Source organism: Desmodus rotundus, chromosome 3 (genome assembly GCF_022682495.2).
Source record: "Desmodus rotundus isolate HL8 chromosome 3, HLdesRot8A.1, whole genome shotgun sequence".
Classification (NCBI taxonomy): domain Eukaryota; kingdom Metazoa; phylum Chordata; class Mammalia; order Chiroptera; family Phyllostomidae; genus Desmodus; species Desmodus rotundus.
Window position 1 is genome coordinate 40070753 of NC_071389.1, and position 11558 is coordinate 40082310.

The following is an 11558-nucleotide window of genomic DNA, read 5'->3' on the forward strand; positions in this document are numbered from 1 at the left end:
TGCAAGGAACAATTTGACAGACTGGTGGCCACCTCCGTCTGCAAGCCTTTCTTTCAGGTAGTGTGAGTCAACTTCTTGGGGTCTGACCACTCTTGCCCATCGAGAAGGCAAGCCAGTTTTTCGACATGTAAGTGTGCACCAGGCAGTCTTGTACTGTCCCAGGCAGTCTTCCCAGTAACATACATCCTCACATCCCTTTTTGATAATTTTGTACAAAATAACCAAATTTAACTGAGATATCTCTACAATTTCATTTCAGGTGAGCATATTTTTTCCCATCAAAATGAACTTTTATATTTATTCCTAGTCCCCCTTAAAATTTAATTATGTATTTAAAAATACATAACACAGACATAGGGAAGAACATTTTAATTTATTATGGTGCTATTTTTTCCTGTAAACTGAATGAATGTCTTAGTAATTTTAGATGGACAGGGGAGGAAGATGTGCGAAAGACAGAGAGGGTGGACCTGTCATATACCAGATATTGTGTAAGGCAGAATCTCTTTTGGATCAACCTGTATTTACTACAAGAAATGTCAAAGAATTTTCATCAGGAGGAAGAAGATAATATCAGATGGAAACCTGGATTTGCATAAAAGAAGGAAGAGCACAGGGAACGCCTCCCAGGAATCCTACAGAGTAAGTATTATCACCCCCATTTTAAAGGTGAGAAAACCAAGAGTCAGAGAGTTGTAGTCACACAACTGAGCACCAGACCTGGGATTCCAACCCGTCTTTCTCACTCGTTACTCAGTCTATTATGAAAATATTACAACACAAAGAATAGCTATTTATCAATACTACGTGAACTGGTATTTTTTCATTTGGCTTAAGAGTAAATCACAGTCACAGTAAATGACACACAAAAATTAATTTTCTCATTTCTTTGAGGTGCTTAAATCTAGAAATGAGTAGAAAGTGTAGTTTGAAGGTTGGAAATTTGTTTTGGGTTTACAAATTCCTTTCCCCCCATGAACATACTTTATTTCCTCTGTCGACCCTAAAACAGAATTAGCAGGAGGTGCTATACCTGTAAATCCTCATGAAGGTTGTTGGAGGAACATTCAGTCAATAAGGCATCTGTCTCATATTTCCACTACATTGTATTTGAATCCATTGGAGAGGCAGCTTATTCATTTTGTTTTCTCCCATTTCTGGTAAAAAAAAATTATTGCATTTTTATTGAAAAAGCAAAGTATAGTTGCAATATTAATCCATAAAAAGCTGGCATGTTAGCATTCATGTTAATTAGCTCAGATTTGCAAAGTGATTTAAAAGCAGGAAGTGTCATACAACTGCTCGCTAATGTTATTACTCCATTATGATTCAAACTGTCAGCTAAATGATTGTCAGGGATTCAAAAGAGCTCCCATTTTAAAAATAAAATGGCCAGTGAGCAGGGAGGAAAACTACTTGATCTACAGAAAGGTGAGATAATAGATGAATGCAGAATAGCCTTATAGGCTACACTTGGCAGGCATTGGACATGGCTTGAATTGTTCCAGGAAAGCAAGCTGCATTTTATTTTATTTTCCCTCCCCAATTCCCTGAAATCACATAAGGTAGCTACTGAAAAAGCTGTTCTCAATATGTTGTAAGGAAAGCCTGCCAATATACTTCTTACATTTTAATTACAGTAATGCTACATCCATCTGACAGTATTTGGAAGGGGAAGAAAAGATGCCAACATTAATGAGCTCCTACTGTGTGCCAGGCATTTTACATACATTATTTCTTTGCAGCGCTTTGAGGTAAGGAATTGTGATTTTCATTTACAGATGTAGTAACCGAGGCCCAGAATACTTAAACAATTTACCCAAGGAAATGTAGCTTATCATCTTTTCATTACAGCATGCTGTCTTAGGTTGGGTACAGATAGCATCATTCAGAATTGCATCTTTTCTTCTTAGCAACTCCCAGTGGAATTATTATGGCTCTTTCTCAATAGCTGTGGGAGGGTAGGTGTGGATGGGCAGGGTTGGGTGACATGCCATCCCAGAAGCGGTGTGGACTCAGATTCACCAGGACTACATGAAATAGGGAAGGTAGTGGCTCTCCAAGCAAAATAAGGGTATTCTTTCCAGAGGAGAAGTGGATGCTAAGTAGGCACAACAGCAGATGCCCACTGTACTGTTCTATGTTGTAATTTCCCTGTTCCCTCAAGCCCTCAGTATAATCTGTTAACCACTACAGGCTCACGCTAGCATTGCATCGGGCAAATGAACTCAACCTCTCTAGACTCCTGCTTCTTCATTTTCAAAATGGCCTACCAAATAATATTTCCCAGGGGTAAAATTTGTTGATTAGGTTCTTATTCATCTCACAGACATTTATTGAACATTGTTACAGGCAAAAGAGGGGGATAAGAGTGTTGGAATTTGCATGGGCTTGTAAATGTTTAGCTGGTTAGTTAAGCATAAACCACAAACAAAGTATTCCCTCTGCCTGGAATCTGTATTCCCATCTCCCATTCTCAGCCCATCCACACTGTCAGGAGCACTCTGCCTTCCTCCCTCCCTCCCTCTCTCCCTTCCTCCCTCCATCCCTCAGGCCTCCCTCTGAAAGGATTGGTTCTGATTCAGCTCTAACATACTGTTGCCATTTTAGAACTCTGGCTCTGAGTTGCCAGATCTAATTTTTCTTTTAAGAGAAGTAAGAAATCAAGATTTAATTTGTGAAAACCAGTTCAAACTTTTAAAAAACACTATTGAACCAAAGACTTACGTGAGCTCCACCTGACCCACAGTTTGTGACTATTGCCCTAAGTCCTTCTCTCAGACCACGTGGAATGCTTCAGTGTTCCTATTTTTTCACACGTCTTTCTATCCCACTGTTAAAAGCTTCCTAAGGGCAGGGAACATACTTCTGTTCTTTATATCCACAGCATCTAGCACAATGCCTGCTACATAGTAAGCACTTAACTAGTTGAATGAATGAACAAGTCAACCAGGAAGTATAAATTCAAAATATTTTTTAAAACCGAAAATATATGTTATAAACATAATCAATAGGTATTTTAAATGAATATATATGCATATATGTGTATATATATACATATATGAGATTTAAAGAGCAATTAAATTACTATCCTGATGAAAAAGTACATAACTCAATGTAGAATATAAAGGGAAAGAATAAATTCCCAAAGTCCCTTCCATTACTGAAGGACAGACACGTGAGGTTCTACTGCCTGCCTCTTCATGTCAAGTTACACTTCCGGGGGAAATAAGGGGAGGCAGAAGCCAAATAACTGAGTTGAGGACAGTTCGTTCTGTACTGATGCTGGAGGACTGTTTAAGGTCAGAGGTAAACCTGTACTGACGACTCTCACTGATGTGCTCACACATGATAGAACACCTGTGCACAAAATCCAATCCAGTACCCCTCCTCTCGTTGTCTAAAAGCTCCTTTTCTACATGAAAACTCAACTTTAGTGTTGTCTCCTTGCTTAACATTTCCCTGACCATCCACATGCACTTCTTCCTTTGTGATCCTACAGCCCCTGTGCAGGCATGTGTCCGAGTGCCCATCGCTCTGGCCTGCGATGGCCTGCCTGGGTCCACACCAGCCTGGACCTCCTGAGGAAGGAACTGTGTCTAAGTTATCCATGCCCAGTACTTAGTAGGTGCCCAATCCAAACAATCTACTAATGTTTGGAGAATGGATGAATGGCAAGTCCTTTACATTATGAAGAATACTGTTGCTCCTGAGCTTCAAGGTAGATAGTTATTTCAATTCAGTAAGTGTTTATTGAACACCTACCATGTACCAGACACTGTTTGGGGGATACACCAATGAATAAGAGGACAAAATTTCCTGCCCTGGTGGAACTCACATCTTAGCAGAGGGGAAGGAAACATAAACAATAGACATAATAAATTAATTTTATATCTGCCAGAGATGATTGAGTGTTATGGAAAAAGAAAAAAGTAGAGCCAGGATAAGGAACCCAAGAGTTCATAGCAGTGAAGGGCTAGAGGTTTGGGTGTTTTTTTTTTTTAAGATTTTATTTATTTTTAGAGAGAGGGGAAGGGAGGGAGAAAGAGGGAGAGAAACCTCAATGTGTGGTTGCCTCTTGTGCAGCCCCTACTAGGGACCTGGCCTGAAACCCAGGCATGTGCCCTAGACTGGGGATTGAACCTGCAACCCTTTAGTTCACAGGCCAGCGCTCAGTCTACTGAGCCACACCAGCCAAGGCTACAGTTTTAAATAGGGGCTCAGAGTAGGCCTTATTGGAAAGGTGGCATTTGAGTACAGTCTTGCAAAGCTCAGGGAGATCCCAAGTTGATGGCAGGAGAAAGTGTTCGGGTGGAAGAAACAGCCAATGCGAAGGCCCCAGGCAGGACTGTGCCTGGTGGAGGCCAGCATGGTGCAGAGGAGTGAGCAAAAGGCAGAGCAGTGGTAGAAGAGGCCAGACAGGTATCAGGATACATTTTGTAGAGCGTTAAGTGCCATTGTGAAGACATTAGTTGTTATTTTTGCTTGTTTTGTTTTGTTTTTTCAGAATGAATCCAGGAGTCATTGCAGGGATCTAGTGGGATTAAAGATAGATTTTAGCAATATGAGTTCACTTAAGTCTACTGAGGATTATATACTGAGTGGTTGAGCATATGATAAATGTGATGTTTCTTTTTTTGGTCAGGTTTCTTAAGAAAAAAATCCTGCCAAATATAACTGGTGTTTTTTGTTAAAATAATTCCTTTTCTCCAGGATCATGGACAATCACATCTTTGCCTATGCTGGCTCATTTTTAGTCCATCTAACTTATTTCTCCTTTTTTTGCACTGCATTACAAGGTCTTTTTTGAACTGTAATATCAAATGTTGGAGAAATAGACTGGTTGCCATAACATTTCCCATTAATTAAAAATGTGTGTTTTTACTCCATCGAAGGGTCCTTGATCTACATGTTGGTTCCTGTGATGGCGTCAGTAGGCACCAAGGTGAACAAGACCTTGTCACCACCAAAAAGAAGTTCATACTCAATATGGAAATGTATCATTACAAACCAGCAGGATTTGGCAAAGCAAATGCCGTTAGGCAGATGTCTGTGCCTGGCACCATGGACACGTGATGGGGCAAGGCTAACTCTGTGCATGTGAGGAAAGCCACATCTTGTAGACTGCCTCTCATCTTCTCAACCCACCTTTTATTCCAGCTATTGCCATGGCAACTGACCTCACAGAGGTGTGAGCTGACAGCACCGTACACAGGATGTATGGAGGCTGTGAGGAGACAAAAGTTACTGGTGGGAAGTTGATTGAGAAATACCTATCAGATAGACTAAGCTGAGAATATTGAAAAAATGTCTCCCCAAAGCATTGTTTGTTTTTCATCATCAGTGTCCACATTGTTCTTCGTCTCTGGGAAATCAATGGCCCATCGACCGGAGCACAACTTTAGAAAATGCAATCAAGACAGACTTGACCGTTCGGGTGAAAGACCAAATTCTGGAAAACAAAGCTGCTCTTCATGTGCACATTACGGTAGGCGTGTAAAACAAACTTACGCTGTCTCCTTATGATGGGAATGGGAGGATCCTGAAAAGTGTCAAGGAAATAGAGAAAAGTAAATTAAAATAAATTGTATAATACCCATTATTGTTAAAGTCACATAAAATAGGAGTGCATTGACATTGTTTTAGTATTATGAATGAACAAACAATATTATAAATGCTTTTGTATAATCACTTCTACCTTATTTACCAATTATGACTTAAGTTCTTCAGCAACAAATACTCTTCCAAGGAGGTTTGAAGGGGGTTTTGGACCTCCTTATTTTAGCATTGTCTGTGTTCCGTCTTAATGTATCACTTGCCATATTTTTGTCAAATCTGAATTTCATTGTAATGGCTATAAAGTTACTCAATTATTTTTGTGTGCCATTTAGAAAGAAAAAGCACTGCCCATTACATTTTGACAAAGTGTCAATTGTAAGATGCATCCTGATTCTGGAGGTTTGCAAAAATCTGCAACTTGATATTGATACCTGCACTTCCATTTTCCCCATCTGATTATAAGCCATGGAGGCGGGGGGAGGAATTTGACTTGCTCAACTCTGACTCTTTCCAATACTTGGTGTAATTCTTGGTACGTGTGTGGTTGGTACGGGTTTAACAAATGTTTGTTGAAGTAAACAGAGCAGATCTCTATCTTTACCTGCTTTGACACAGCTTTTAAAAGCCTATCTCAGAGACCAAAGGGATGGTTGTTAGAGGGGAGAGAGAGGGGTGAGGAAGGTGAAGGGGAATATTGCGATAAGTTTGCACGGTGACAGATAATTGCTAGAATTAGTAGGGCAATCACATTGTAAGGTATAAAAATATTGAATCACTGTATTATACACAGGAAATGAATGTAACTAATATAATATTGTATACCAACTAAACTTAAATAAAATAAGATAAAATAAAAGCCTCAGACATATTCAACAGAACATTTCATAAGATGAGAATTTCACCATCCATCTCAGAACCCTGCATAGTATAATGAAACAGACCTGCTACTATTTGGCATCAACAAAAATATGGTATTACCAATTCCTTGTTTATACTGACTTAAAAACTTTAAATGTGTGAAGACTTTCCACAATGTGTTTTGTGTATTTTTGTCTCCATGCCACGGATCATATTCTATCACCTCTGTAAGAAAACCAAGGACCACTTTTAAATAAATCATTGTTTAGGTAAACGTGATATAGCACAGATAATTCTGAAAACACAGCTTTTGTGTTAATTACTTACATGTGAGGGTGTGTTTGCAAGGCCACATGCTGTCCCTAACTCTTCTAACCCTTTGAAAGAATTTACTTTGAAAGAAAAAAAAGTGGACATCAAGGAATTATTCATATACATTTTCTGTGGTTTTATTTAAGGCAGGAAGGGATTTTTTCAAGGTTTTCCACGCTTTTATTTGATTTAATTTCATGCTCACTGGAGCCCATTTCCATCACAGTCACCGACACCTTGAACTTGCTGTGATTTTCCTCTGTTCAGCAGCCCAGATGATATTCAGTTAGATTCTTGGCCTCTAAGCCCCATGTCTTGGAAACAGACCTCACTGCGTTAGTGAAGATTCCAGGGCATTCTTCTTACAGATCTGACTAAGCCTTTAAAAATATACTATGGCCACTAGGGTTTTCAGCCTCAGTCTGGACCTGGCATGAAAGGAGCCGGAGACCTTGGAAGGCTCTGATGCCTGGGGTGCAGTGGTTATACCTCATTAGCTCCAGAGCAGGGCTCCCTTCCCCCCTTGCCTTTGGGGTCCACATCTTTCTACCCTGGCCTGGGGCCTAGACTGCCTGGGCTTTTGGACGGCAACACAGAGGGACTTGGAGGGGCTTCCCAGGAGAGCAGAGACTGACACACACACACCCTCTACGCCTGCTGCAGGAATATTATCTTTATTTGTATTGTATCTGCTCAGGGCACATTCTAAATTAAGAGCTTAGGTGGAGTCTATGAATGGAAAAGGTGGGGTTTGCTTGAGTGAAGGGTGGAGTAAAACAGGAATAGGAGGGAATTCTGGCTTTGCGTTAAGTAGCAGGGTATCTGTGATATATCCTCACTGAGTCTCAGTTTCACCATCTGTAATGGTGGGCAGGGGTCCCTGCCTCAGTGGGAAGGATGAAAGGATGTGAAACAAAATCAAATAAAGGTAATGTGAGTGGAGAGACCTAGCCCAGCATCTGGTATATGGTATGTACCTAACAACTATTTCTCCCTTGGGCAGCAGCTGTTCTTGGCTGTGGCTGCACACGATACACACCATCTCTGGTTTTGACCATAACATCTGCTATAGGTTTTTGTTCAGAACAGCCCCTCCTCCAAATGGGCACAAGCCCTGTGAGGTGTGGCTAAGACCACGGGGAACCAGGCCTTTACTACCACCCAGGGAGGCGAGAGCTCTGTGACTTTTGGTCACTGTGGCTCTTTTGTGGTCAGTTGCAGCCCTAGATGAATGCCACGGTCTTGCTGCTCACTTTATATCCGAGATCATGTGCCCTGGCCCACATCCTCTCCACTAAATGAGTAGGGCAGACAGACTCTAAAGCTGCAGAATGATTTAAAATAAAAATCTGGAGGCTAACAATTCCCCTTCTGATTGTGTAAGCAGGACGATTTAAAATCACACAAGAATCATTTAAGAGAAAAAAACACACTCCTTTCTGTTCCCAGAAAGCACAAGCAATGCTTTGCTGGTCCGGTTTTCTTAAATGTTCTTCCCTTGCAGAAGGACCCATTACCCAGAGAGAACATCTGTGTCAGCAACCTGCGGTGGGAAAGCAACTCGCAGGAGCTCTGGAGTTCAGACAGCTGGGAGCTCCTGCGCCTGCTCTGGGGTGTGCTGGCCTCGGGAGACAGGCCCAGGCTTTTGCGGTGCCCTTTCTATGTGGGCCACGCTCCACCTGAGGACTTGGAAGTGAAGAGATCAGCTCTGTACATTTGTTCCCTCCCTCCTGACAATGTTATCCCCGTAGTAGGGTGGTGTCTGTGCTGATTATCTCTTGTCTTCTCTCTTCTTAAAATTTCCCTCAGCTTTCTCTTTGACCCGTTTTCCATCTTTCCCCCAGCCCCCACCTCCCCTCCTTGGGCAGAATCTGAAGCAGCGTCAGTTCGGACCACACAGCGTTCTGTCTTCATCTCTTCTGAGCTGTGTGGCCTGGAGCGAGTCCCTTAACAATTTTGAATCTTCTGTATTTTTTTACACCTACAAAAACGGGGAAACATTTTTCACTTACCAAAGCAATTGTAAATTTATAGTATTTATTAATTAGATCTCTACTAAATGCTAGCCCCTGGGCTGAAGATACCCAGGATGTGGATACAGAGATGAGCAAAAAGTGTAGTTCCTATCTGCTGAGGGATCACAGTAGAGGAGAGAGTAACACTCAACTCACGTGCCCCAGACCAGGGATCATATGCTCCTAAACTGGGGATCAAAACCGCTACCTAGGTATGTGCCCTGGCTGGGAATTGAACCCACAATCTTTCAGTTACAGGAAGATGCTCCAACCAACTGAGCCACACCAGCCAGGGTTAGAAGGCTTAATTTTTGCCATCAAAATATCTCCGTTGGGTTGACTAGACTCTCAGATTGCAAGATGAAGTCTTGCTGGAACTCATGAGATGGAAATCTCCACAAGGCCATTACCTTCGCTGTGACAAGACATCTGACTTCTGCAGCGACCTGAGGGGCTTGAATATGGCAGAAGTGTCTCTCTCTCTCTCACGTAACTAGCCTCGCACTGGCAGACAGGGCTGATGTGGCAGCACCTCTCTAGTTCACTCAGCAGCTGTGGCTCCCTAAGTTGTCACCCTCCTTGGGGTGAGCAAATGGTGACATCCAAGGTGACTACCAGTGTAGCAGGTGAATCTCAGCCAGCAAGGCAGAGGGAAAAGGCCAAGTGGAGGGCACACCCCTTTCCTTTGAGAAGTTGCCCACCTCCTTCTGCTTATGTCCCATGAGCCAAAATTTAGAATTAGGTGGCTCCACCCACCTTCAAGGGAGGCTGGGCACCTGTCACATCCCGTGTCCAATCTGTCACATGTGTCCAGAATTGGGCCCCTTCTGTTTCCCTGCTTTCACGAGTGCCCAAACCACCCCCGCTATCCTTTGGATGATGTCGATGGCTGCCTAACTGGCTTCCCTGCTTCTATTCTTGTCCTCCCCTGAAATCACTCAACACAGAATGATCCTTTTAGAAGTCAGATTTTTAACTCCTCTACTCAATGCCCTGCAATGGCTCATGAGACTCTCCAGGGTGGAACTCCTGTTATCTGGGATCTCCCCCGCTTCACCCTCACCCGCTCCAGCCACACTTCCTCCCTTACTGGTCCTCAGGGTGGCAGACACATTATTGTGTGGGGATTTTTTACTGGCCAGTTGCTCAGTTTGGAAGGTCCCCAGCTCAGATATTCACACAGCTTACTCCCTCACTTTTTCACATCTTTGCTGGAATGTCACCTTCTCATAAAGGTCTACCGTGACTACCCAGTCCCTTCCTCTGCAATCTGCATGATCTTGCTCTGTGTTTTTCATATTAGGTACATTCATCTAATGGTAGACATATTGGGTTGGCCAAAAAGTCCATTTAGTTTTTTCTGTAAAATAAAAGATACATTTTTCATTTTCACCAATAACTTTATTGATGTGGATATTTAAGTATGTTGGCTATTTCCCACATGGTATAACACTGATGGTTCTCAGGTAATGTCTTGATTTGATCACTATCAACTTCAACTGGCCTACCGGACTGTGGAACATCGTCCTGCAAGAAATCTCCAGCACGAAACTTCACAAACCATTTTTGACACATTCGATCAGTCACAGCACCTTCTCCATACACTGCACAAATCTCTTTTCTTCATTTAATTTGTTTTTACCTTCCTTGAAATAATAAATCATAACATGCCAAAAATGTTGCATATTTTCTTCCATCTTCAAAATTAAAATGGCTACACAAAAATTCACCAATTTTGATGTTTTTTAAAAAAGTACATGCTGTTATGTTAGCTGTCACAACACTAACAAAATTGTTTCAAGTGAAGTTAAAGACAACTAAGCTCTACTAGAGTCATCCCATGGGGAAAAAACTTTTTGGCCAACTCAGTATTTACTATCTTTACTATTCCCTGTGTAGTTTCCTTTGCTACCATGGCAGCTCCATGAAGGCAAAGATTTTTATCTTTTTTTCTTAACAATACATCCCAGCAACTAGACTAGTGCCTGGTACCTAATGGATACTCAATAAATATTTGTTGAATATAAGATTAAATGAAGAGATGGAGTCAACCCTAGTTCTGACAACATTGTTTGAGTGCTGGATATCTCGTGTCTAAGGCAAGACCAATTCTACACTCTTCAGTTCTATAGGTCAAAATAAATTATTTTTTGTTTATTTTTTAATTAAGACAAACTTCATTTAACTAAATCAGTTAGAATTGGGTTTTTGTTATTTGGTATTTGTAACATGCAAGAGCCCTGGCCTCCAAGGGAACTATTATAGATTGGGAAGCCATGGAAGACCTCTCTGAGGCAGTGATTTTTAAGCTGACACTATGAAGGATGAATAGGAACTGGCCAAACAAAGATCAGGGAAGGGGATGGGTAGTGCAGGGAGAGTATTCCAGGATGGTAGGTAATGGGAGCCCTGAGGCAGGCAGGAATTAAAACTGTCTTTTGAGACTGAAATATGATGAACGAAGTGGACAAGGGTGTGAGAGGAAGCCAAGAGGTATGCTTAGGCCAGATCATGGGGGGCCTTGGAAGGATAAGGGGAGATTTTTAATGATATTCTGATGGCAATGGAAAACTACGCATGGGTTGTAAGCAGGAAAGTGACATGATCTAGCATATTTTTCTAAAAGACCCGTTTGGGTATTGGGTGGTTAATGGATTGTGGTGTCTGTGTGTGTGTGTGTGTGTGTGTGTATGTGTTGGAGGGAGTATTGTGAAAGTGGGGGAGATCAGAGATCCAGATGGGAAGTGATAGTTGTTTAGACATGAATAGTGGCAATACAGAGGAGTAGATGAAATTGAGATCTATTTTGGAGGA